The following is a 10,434-nucleotide window of genomic DNA, read 5'->3' as shown; positions in this document are numbered from 1 at the left end:
AACATGGATAGTCCGGGGTTCGATCCCCGGCCGCGGCACATATGCCCAAGAACAGGGCATAATATTGACAGTGTTCTTTAATTGATCCTGCTTGAAAATGCCATACGCATTATTTAAGTTTTGGATTATTTAGGTTTGCACTTGTTAAAAAAGTAATGAAAAAATAATAAAATAGGTCCAACCATTGTTAGAGTCAATGGCCAAGAGTCATTCATGATCCCGGGGGGGGGGGGGGCCACTTACATTGACGAGTGGATACCATGCGCGACCAAAAAAACACGTAAAAAGGATGTCCTTTTCACGATAGGGCACGTTACGTACGTAACGTGATAAGGCAGGGACCTGGGAAGCGGGGGTGCTGGGGGTGCTGAAGCACCCCCAGAAATTATCCTGGGGGTGCTGCGTGTATTATTTTCCATAGGCAGCACCCCCACGAAATCGGGTGCCCCCCTGTATTTTTTAAAATATATTATAATGTACATAATTATCACATCCGACAATCGCAAATCATTTACATAGTCTTTCACATATTCCAATAACATCCCTCCTATAACGCGACTCAATCAAGCTCCAGCGGGGCAGCACTCCAAAACAGACGTGGTCGCGCGCAATACGTGATAACCATACACACTCTTCGATAGCAGGGAAGGACATGGGGGTGGTTGGACTTGAAACTTCCAGGTTTTATGTCGAATCAAGTGAGCCCGGGCCCGACCGCCCGTGTATTGTATACAAAAATTACAAGTCAGATAAAATAAATCAAATTTCAGTCTTTTTCGCCCTACCCCATGGCCCTGGGGGCTGGGAAGCGGGGGCGCTGGGGGTGAAGCAACTCCAAAATTTTAGGGTGCTGCGTGTGTTATTTTCCATAGGCAGCGCACCTCCTGGAAATCTAGTGGTAGGTATGATAAATGACAGAAATGTAATGAAAATGAACGACGTTTTTTTAGAACCCCCCACTTCAGAATTTTCCGACACATTACTTGAAATAGTGTTTAAATTCACCCTCTTTCAGATCGGAATATCTAACATTTTCTGCTCGCGCTTCGCGCTCGCATTATTGATTTTTATAATAAAAAAAATGTATTTAAAATGCCCAGTTACTAGGTCTAACTCTAAACACGCGCAGGCATGTTTATTCAGATACGCAGCTTGATTGGGGGGGGGGGGTACTCCGGGCTGAAAATATTTATATCAAATACATTTTATCAAAAATGGAATAAATTTTATCAAAATCTGATAACCATTAGTTAAATTATTTAATTCTAAAGTTTAGCAATATTTTATGAAAATGGTGATATGCATGTCGTCATGAATATTTCATAGGTGGGCTGATGCTGTGACATTCCCAATATCCTGTTTCTTGTGGAATCAAAATTGTTTCATTTTTTTCATACCAGAGTGAATGATATGCCTCCCTTATAATGAAATAAATTGCAGCAAATAATATCTTATGGACTAAATCAGTTGTCAATTCAACTGTTTTGGTTCTTGAAAGGAAAATATTGAATAAACCTAATTTTATATAATAAAATACAAAAGAACAAGTGGGGATATGACATCACCAGTTTGCTCATTGAATATTAATGAAGACATGCCTAAAACTGGTTCACTGGAATAATGCTAATCTTTAAAATGCAATAACTGTGATATTCCTTGTCTGATTTTGATCAAATCTTTATTCTTATGTTCGTCTGAGTTTTCTTTATCTGTTCAAACCATTTTACATTCAGTGTGGAGTTACAGATCAGCATATCAAAAAATTTTCTGCTCGCGCTTCGCGCTCACATTATTAGTTTAAGAATATATCCAATTACCCATCATTTTCTTGATTTACAAAACATGAATAGAATGTCCCGTTTTCAGGTCTGAAATCTCAATTTTGTTTCCGCTCGCGCTTTGCGCTCGCATCAATTGTATAGTTATATACCTATCCTGTTCATGATTAGAAAAGTGCATTAGATGTCTCGTTTTTAGGTTTGAAATCTCATTTTTATTTCCGCTCGCCTTCGCGCTCGCATCAACATTATTTGATTGTTGATATATGTATCGTCTTCATGGGTAACTGCAAAACAGTCCTTATAACACGTCCCTTTCGATCAGGCCAGAGCGTATGTAAAAAATATCTGCTCGCGCTGATCGCGCTCACAATAATTATTTGTTACATACGCATCTTGGACCACAAACATTGCTCAAAATGTTCAATTTTCAGGACAAAATACATGAACTTTCCACAAAAAATAGCTCGCGCTTCGCGCTCAAATTATCTAATTATATATTTATGTTCTTTTATAAGAAGAAAGCTAAGAAGTGACTGTCATATGTATATTTATATATATATATATATATATTTGTGTGTATATATATATATATGTGTGTATGAGGGTGTGTGTGTGTGTAATTATGGAAAACTCAATTGTGTATGTCCCCCCCTCACCTTTGAGGAGAGATTTCAGCACCCCCACTGAAAAAATCGTTCCCAGGTCCCTGTGATAAGGGTGTCAAAAACACAAAAATAATGAAAAAAGCCGGGTGTCTATTTCGCCAGGAAAATTACGTGTTTAGGGTCGAATTTGCGGGAATGATAAAACAAAATTAAAATGTTTTATAAAGGATGTCCATTTTGCCCCAACACTTCGTGTTTAGAGTCCGATTTGCGCGAGGTGTATAGAAGGTGGGGTCGTACTAAACCAAATAAGGTAAAGCCGACGACCGAAGGACCCGTAACAATAAAACATTCCTGTACTTGTTTAGAGGTTCATTTCAGGAAATATTTGCCAAGAGTGTCGTTTTGTTTCCAATACTTGTTAAGGGTAGGGTTTCACATGCCAATACTTGTTAGGGGGTGCATTTTCAGAATTACGTACCATGTTTATGGTGCTTTTCGAGACCACATGGTCGCGCATGGTATCCATTCGTGAATGGAAGTGGCCCCCCCGGGTTCATGATAAAGTTTGACTTTTTTGTCAAATGGATTTAGACATCCCGGGATAAAAACGGTAGGCCCTACATTATGATACTCTTTTAAAGACCCAGACCGGAGCTAAAGTTAAATTCACAAAATTATGCGAGCAGATTTTCTACATATTGTGTGGTAAAAAAAATCTATGAAATGTCATTTTCTCAGAAATAGTACGTATAAAAAATTGAAATCTTTAGGTTTGATGCATTTTATATTCCATAACGTATGGGCCTGGGGCAGCGGCAGCTGCTCGTTTATGACGTCACAAATCCAAAACTTGAAATTCTAATAACTTTCTTGATATTTGATATATTTTCCTTAAACCTTCACCAATATTAAAAAAAAATCTGCAATTTTTTACACCAAACTTTTCCTCAGGATGAACTTATATTCTGATAAATTCTGTCAAATTGTAGGCGCATGCAAGGTCCCTGGGGCGCGTTTTGCTGCTGCCCTCTACGTTCATTTGTAGTTTGCTTTTCATCGAAGTGCGTGAGTGAAGCAGCTCAAAAAAAAAGCTGAAAAATCCCTTCTACCACGGGCTTTTAGTTGTTGGTTGTTTTAAAATTTGTGCATATCTGTTTTAAAGAAGACATGTACGACCAAGATGAAGGTAATGGCAGACAAGGCCCTTGTTTTATTAACCGTGTTTTTGTTTCAACGCACATTTGATTCGCAAAGAAAGAAGAGTTATGTTAATGTTCACTTCAGTCCCACAAATTAAAAATTTTGTTGCCAAAATTTCAGTCTAAATTTTGTCTTGCAATTGCATTTGCTGCGATCTCAGTTTCGTTTCCATTAATAGACATAATAGAAGCTTTAATTATGATTTTATGACAAGATCTGATTCACAGAATTATAATTATTGCACAAACTAAAGACTGAATTATCCCTAGCATCGCAAGAGAGCTGATACTAAACCGTAACGTGATGCTGTCTCTCAAGTCTCTCTCCCCAAACCCCCTCCCTCAGTTGATAACATCTGGGAACCAAAAGGCAATATCCTTCCACTCAATCGTTCTCTACACACTGATCCTGCCTCATCAGGCTCTACCCTAAATCATAACTCGAAAGACATGTTGCTCCCTGTTGCTCAGCAACAAGACCTAGCCAAGGATACCACCGTCAAGATTCTCCAGCGTCCCAAGTCCTCAACCTCCCAGGTCCCTCTCCCCAAGCCCCCTCAATTTGGTGAGTGGTTCCAATCTAACCGTAATGTGGACCTCAACACAAGCCTGACTCTCAAGCCATCTTCCTTATATTCTACTTCATCCGATGATGATCAACAGCAGGCCTCTTCTCCTGATGAGCCCTTCCCTGCCATAATTCCCGTAGAGGATAGCATATGGGGAAATTATAAGATGGCAAATATAGCGATCTTAAACGCTTATATATAAGCGTCGAAATTTGTAGCCATCTCCTTGTATTAGTGTATATTATACGACGTGTCAAATTGTAGCGAACTAGTTCGCTATTTCCAGATCTCCTCTATATATATATACACGACGGGAAATTGTAGCGAACTAGTTCGCTATTTTCCAGATCTCCTGTATATACATACGATGGGAAATTGTAGCGAACTAGTTCGCTATTTTCCAGATCTCCTCTATATATATATACACGACGGGAAATTGTAGCGAACTAGTTCGCTATTTTCCAGATCTCCTGTATATACATACGATGGGAAATTGTAGCGAACTAGTTTGCAACAATTTTCCGTCGTGTACATATAAAGGAGATCCGAAAAATAGCGAACTAGTTCGCTACAATTCCCCATCGTGTATATATCGAGGAGATCCGAAAAATAGCGAACTAGTTCGCTACAATTTCCCATCGTATGTATATACAGGAGATCTGGAAAATAGCAAACTAGTTCGCTACAAATTCCCGTCGTATATATCGAGGATATCCGAAAAATAGCGAACTAGTTCGCTACAATTTCCCGTCGTATATATATAGAGGAGATCTGGAAAATAGCGAACTAGTTCGCTACAATTTCCCATCGTATGTATATAGAGGAGATCTGGAAAATAGCGAACTAGTTCGCTACAATTTCCCGTCGTTAAGAGGAGATCTGGAAAATAGCGAACTAGTTCGCTACAATTTCCCATCGTATGTATATAGAGGAGATCTGGAAAATAGCGAACTAGTTCGCTACAATTTCCCGTCGTTAAGAGGAGATCTGGAAAATAGCGAACTAGTTCGCTACAATTTCCCATCGTATGTATATATAGGAGATCTGGAAAATAGCGAACTAGTTCGCTACAATTTCCCATCGTATACATAGAGGAGAATTGGAAAATAGCGAACTAGTTCGCTACAATTTCCCATCGTATGTATATAGAGGAGATCTGGAAAATAGCGAACTAGTTCGCTACAATTTCCCGTCGTTAAGAGGAGATCCGGAAAATAGCGAACTAGTTCGCTACAATTTCCCATCGTATGTATATACAGGAGATCTGGAAAATAGCGAACTAGTTCGCTACAATTTCCCGTCGTGTATATATATATAGAGGAGATCTGGAAATAGCGAACTAGTTCGCTACAATTTGACACGTCGTATAATATAGACTAATACAAGGAGATGGCTACAAATTTCGACGCTTATATATAAGCGTTGAAGATCGCTATATTTGCCATCTATAAAATACCGTAGCATATGTGAACCAAAAGTTAGTACTCCTCGACACACTGATCCTGTCTCTAGTGCTACAACCCAACAGGTCATTAAAGAACCCTCGAAGGATCCTGATACCCTGCCCCTCTCTACTAATCGTCATGATCCCTCCCCTGGGACTTCAAGCTCTTCCGCCAATGGCAACGTCCACCCGGATGGTCTTCCTCATGCTCCCTCCTTCCAGGGTTTTCGGCATGGTCGGGCCTCAAACCTCACCCATATCACTCTTCTGGAAAGGGCCCACTACTCTCTCATGGCAGCCTTACATCTAATGGCTTTCCCGAAGGCAAGACAAGACCCTGTGATCGCAGGAGAAATCAAGATTCTGCACGAGCAAGTGATAGAATGCACTCAGTCGAGCATGAAATTATTGTGCCACACACAAGTCCAACGCAACTAAACCGCACAGCCCCCTCAAACAGTTTGGATCATGGGCCCTCCCCCCACACCAGAAATGACCGCACTCCTCCCAGACCAATAAGCTCGTACTCCCATCCAAAGAGAACACTCATCTGCAGAAATCTCTCCCTCGGTACAATGAACGTAAGAGGGTTTAACACCATTGTTGCGTTTGTTAAAGAGCAACTTCTCCATCTAGACATCTTGGCTATTCAAGAACATTGGCTCCTCGCCCAAAACTGCCCCAAGTTGAACAGTGTTTCTAATGAGCATCTCGTCCTCCACAAGCCCGCCGAGAGAATCAATGGCTCACTTAATCTCCGCACCCAACGTGGGAAAGGTGGTTTAGCCATTTTTATCAGGAAATCTCTGGTTATGGACTGCTGGGAAATCAAGTGCCCGTCACCTAGATTACTTGCTGCTCACGTCAAGGTTAAAGAATCCACAGAAACTTTCACCTTTGTAAGTTGCTACCTACCCTGTGGAGTGTCCAACGCAGATCAAATTGAATATCATTCCTGCCTTTCTCACCTCTCATACCTACTTGAGAGCACTAAGAGCACTTCTGCCATCATTGTGGGAGACATCAACGTGGATATAATTCACCCTAACACCAAGAAGACTCTTGCTATCCTTCAGGATTTCCTGACTCGAGAGAACCTCTGTTGTCTTACCTCTAGTCATTTTAGCCCCGACACCTACACCTTCCAGTCCGACGATGGGAGACACAGGTCGTGTATCGATACCATCATTGCTCCTTCCAGAGATGAACATCTTTTTAGCAACATCTCAACGGTGGAAAAAGACCCAACCAATACCTCTGACCATCTTCTGATCATTGCATCCCGTTCGTATGAAGCCCGCAACTCTGATCGCCGCATTTTACACTCCCAACTCCCCTCCTCGATCCAACGACTCAAAGTTAAGTGGCAGGACGTAGACCAGGCTACCATCGAGGAGATGTATACAGTCCCAATGGAGAAGATATCTCTGAATCTGTTCCGCAGTCTCAGTAACATAGATCATATTCCTCTCTCAGAGGCTGAGAACTTGCTGTCTTCATTCTCTGATCTCATGGTCTCTTACTCTGTGAATCTGCCACACACCCTCCCAAATGGGAAGAAGAAAGGGAAGGCAGAATGGAATGCTGAGGTTAGTCAGGCTTATAAGCTGGCTAAGGAGTCTCGGAAGACCTGGCTACTGACCGAAACCACCAACAAGGACCAGGCCAATGAAGACCGCATCATCGCAAAGAAGTCCTTCAGAAAGTGCTTACGACAGTCCAGAGCGCATTTGAGGAACAATCTTCTCTCTGAAATTGAATCTGCCTCTGCGTCAAACAGCAAGCTATTTTATCGTCTTGTCAAAATGAATCGTGGCTCGGACTCTTTGCATTGTGAAGTTGATCATCTCTCCTACGACGACCATGATTACAAAGGTGATGAAATGCTTCTTGGCTGGCAACTTTATTTCACTGCCCTTTCCTCTGATGGCTCCAACACCTCTCACATAAGCTCCGCTCAAGGACAATCTCCGGCAGTTTTCCTGCCCCATGAGGATTCCCCTGCTCCTGAGGTAAGACATGGTATCCAACTTACATCACAAGACCTGGATGAGGCTATCAAGCACCTAAAGTTGGGCAAGGCTGCTGGCGAGGACAATGTTTCTCCTGAACATCTGAAGCACCTGGGTGACACAGCTCGTCGTCTTCTACTTGCCCTGTTCAACACCTTCCTACATCATGCCCACTGCCCGAAAATCTTCAAGCAAGGCCTCATTCTCCCTCTTCACAAGGGTAAAGGGAAGGATCCACATGACCCAAGGAACTACAGAGGCATTACTCTTACATCTGTACTATGCAAACTTCTAGAACTTTGCCTCAAACCACAACTGATACGTCAGCTCTACATCAGCGACACACCCGATGAACTCCAGTTTGGTTTCAGGAAGGGATTCTCATGTGCCCTCACATCCATCTCACTTGAGTTGATCATCGAACTGAACACTGCACATAAATTCCCTACATATCTTGCTCTCCTGGATGCAGAGAAGGCCTTTGACACCGTGTGGCATAGAGGGCTCTTCGAGAAGCTTAAGTCATCTCATCTAGACCCCAGTATTCAGGACATGTTGGAATCAATGTACCATGGGATTGAAAGCAAGGTCTTCTGGAAGGGTGCAGCCAGTAACCCAATCCCCATCACCCAAGGCGTACGTCAAGGAGGGGTCCTGTCTCCTTTACTCTACACAGCTTTTGTGGACGGTCTGATCAAGGAGCTGCGAGAGAAGAACCTCGGCAGCTCAATAGACGGCCGATTCTCTGGTGTTGTTGTTCTTGCGGATGATGTCGCACTGGTTGCCAACTCTCCAGACGAGCTTCAGCTGATGCTTGATGCCACATTCAACTATGCAGGGCTCTGGCACTATAAAATCAACCCTACCAAAAGTGCAGTGATTGTCTTCAACAACACCAAACATCCCACAAGATCCTCTTGGACAGTCAATGGAAGTGTTGTTGATGTAAAAACCAGTCATCCCCACCTTGGGATCTCAAAATCCGGTTCTCGGTCCGACCCGACCGACAGCATCATCGGAACTGGCCTTCGAGCATTCTACTCCCTGTCTGGCTCTGGGGCATATACTGGCGGCCTAACCCCCATGTTGGTCACACACCTTTGGCGAACCTTCTGTATTCCAAGGATGTTGCATGGCGCTTCCATTACTAAACTCACTAAATCCATGCTACAGAAGCTCGACAAAGCTCAAACGCACCTATTCAAGAGGGTTCTTGGAGTCCCAATAACAGCTGCAGACGAGATAGTACATCTTCTCACCAACCTCTTGCCTCTCTCCATCCAGATAGATCTCGATAGATTGCTCCTTTTCGGCCAACTGTCCAATTTGGATCACAACCGTTATGAATACCGGACATTTCTAGCAGCTCTCGGAGCATGGACTCCAACTATCCAAATCATCCAGGACACGTTGAGAAAGTATGACCTTCCTGATCTTCACACCAATATCTCGAAACCACTTCCTTACTCCACCTTTAAGAAACTGGTTAAGCACAAGATCTATACTGCCGTCAATAATCTCGTCGCACAGGGCACTCGTGCGAAGTCTTCTCTCAAGTTCTGGATCGATCACATCCCACCCTCCACCAATCTCCTTTATCCGAAGACCACACATTCGCCTGTCATCCGATATGCGCTCATTGTCAGAGCCCAACTGCTTTCGTCCACGTACCTAACTCAATGTCGCCTCTACACATTAGGAAAGTCCTCCACCCGTATCTGCCCCCTCTGTGACTCTTATGATGAGACAGTAGAACACTTTGTCGGATCTTGCTCCTCTCTTGGTCACCTCCGCCAAGACTTCATATGCAGAGTCGAGGAGTGTCTCACCGACCACCCAGATTACATGGACTTGTATACAGTTGTTGATCCACACCAATTTTCCTGTGCTACCCTATTAACCCATCAACCTGGTCTCCCTTCCGAAGTTAATAATAGTCTGCTCCTCAAATCTCTCTTTTTTCTTCATAAAATTCATGACCACCGCTCCAACCTGATGTTGAATCCCTAAATTATCGGACTGGAATTGATTCGTCTCTGAGAATCTCCAAAACAGTGGAGGGATCACCTAAGAGAGAGAGCTGGTGAATTACACATTGACATTTCATTTGTTTTTTATTTTTTGTGTCGTGAGAATGAGACATGACTTTGTGATGATGAGATTGTTTACATGTATATAAGATTACATTGTGTCTGAAGCTCTGAGCTATATGCTTGTGTGTTTTTTGTTGTCGGTGATTTCATGTTGGTCTTTAGCCCGGACTCGTAATTTGACAACCAGCCCGAGCATGCCGAGATTCGCGTATTCGAGCGCTTAACTTAAGTTAAGTCCATTGTCAAGGGATTAGCCTACAACTCTTTGAAACCCTGCCTCCTACACAATACAAGCTTTGTGTTACTTGGATAGAACCCTGCACTTGTATTATTGTATGCAAGAATAGTGGAACCCATGTGACTGCATATATACAACATGAAACTTGCTTGATGACAGGTCATTGATAAGTATAGATCTACAGTGACTACACATAACATACTAATATATCTTGTTTGTATGCTAATGTTTGTGAGTATACTACGTGCATTTATCGACTGGTCTAGATTAATAACATGGGCAACCCTAAAATCTTTGCTGCCCTTTTACTTGTCCCAGTCCTTGTTATGAACTGTATACTTACAAAAAATCAGTCCTTGAAATCACATCTCAAGCATCCTTCCTGGGAACAGCTCCCAATGACAACATGGTTCCCAGCCTCAAGCCTGACCATAGGAAGCCATGTTACATCTTTGGGAAACCTACCTGCCGGATTGACTTCAAGTTTGAA

This window comes from Lytechinus pictus, chromosome 12 (genome assembly GCF_037042905.1).
Source record: "Lytechinus pictus isolate F3 Inbred chromosome 12, Lp3.0, whole genome shotgun sequence".
NCBI lineage: Eukaryota > Metazoa > Echinodermata > Echinoidea > Temnopleuroida > Toxopneustidae > Lytechinus > Lytechinus pictus.
The sequence above is the reverse complement of the archived record's forward strand: the minus strand, read 5'-3'. Positions refer to the sequence as shown.